Source organism: Echinops telfairi, unplaced genomic scaffold (genome assembly GCF_000313985.2).
Source record: "Echinops telfairi isolate 266 unplaced genomic scaffold, ASM31398v2 ScPeMD7_6;HRSCAF=24_0, whole genome shotgun sequence".
Classification (NCBI taxonomy): Eukaryota; Metazoa; Chordata; class Mammalia; order Afrosoricida; family Tenrecidae; genus Echinops; species Echinops telfairi.
The window spans coordinates 8,438,150-8,439,202 of NW_022103902.1; positions in this window are offsets into that span (position 1 = coordinate 8,438,150).

The window sequence follows — 1,053 nt, forward strand, 5'->3', positions numbered from 1 at the left end:
GTGTGTGTGTGTGTTTGTGTGTGTGTAATATGCAAGCATGCCAGAAGAGCAGGGAAGGGGGTTGGGAAACACCTTGCCTTTCCAGGTAGAGGAGCAAGAGATGTTCCCTTCTTACAGTCTTTTCTCAACACCCTGATACTAGAATTCCACCCTTTGGGCAAGTTACTTACCGGTTTGAACCCGAGTTCCCCCAACTGTGTCCGAGAGACGAAAATCATACTAGAAATCAGTGTTATTTCCAAAGACACAAGTCAGTTGTTAGTTTCCCAAACAAACACACCATTGGTTAGTTTTCCAAATTAAAGATGTATCAATCATATCTGTAATGTTTACTACAGATTATTAAGAAGACAAAGATCGGTGAGTAGATTCCTGCCAAGACAAGGCCAGCACCACCTTGATTAACTAGAGTATGAAGGGGCTGGCCGAAAACTGCAAGCATCTACATATTTCTATCTCTAAAGTCTTTATGGAAGAGACCATGAAATACAATGGGCCTGTATGATTCAGACAGGTAATGTGAGTGAAGCAGGCTGTTTGCATAATAAACATTAGCAATCTTCCTCACTTCTACAAGGATGCTTTATCCCACTTGCTGGTAAAACACATGGTCCTCTGGGTATAGGTTTCTTGGTTTTGTAAATGCATCGGCATAAAGGAACATTCCTTCCTACAGAATAAACACTAAAATAGAAGTTTGGGAGGCAGCTGAGGAAGTGGGCCTGGAGAACTGGGAAACAGATCAGGAAGGGTAGGAATACGGACCCACTGGTGCCCGTTCTCCTCCCCCGCCTTTTTGAATTGAAATGAAGCAAACAAATCCAGATTTTTAAAAATGTAAAGCCTTTAGCCTTTTCCCCTTCTTCTCTATTAATGGTGCAAATTGGGGGATTTGAGCATTTTCCCTTTCAACGATGATATATTGTGGTGAATGTACAAAGGGGCTACACTAACCCACCCAAGGGAAGGGTATTGTTTATATCTCCACAGCGAAAGAGGGACCAGACTTCAACCCAGTGCTCCAAGATGTGAATGCAACATGCTGGCATGGAG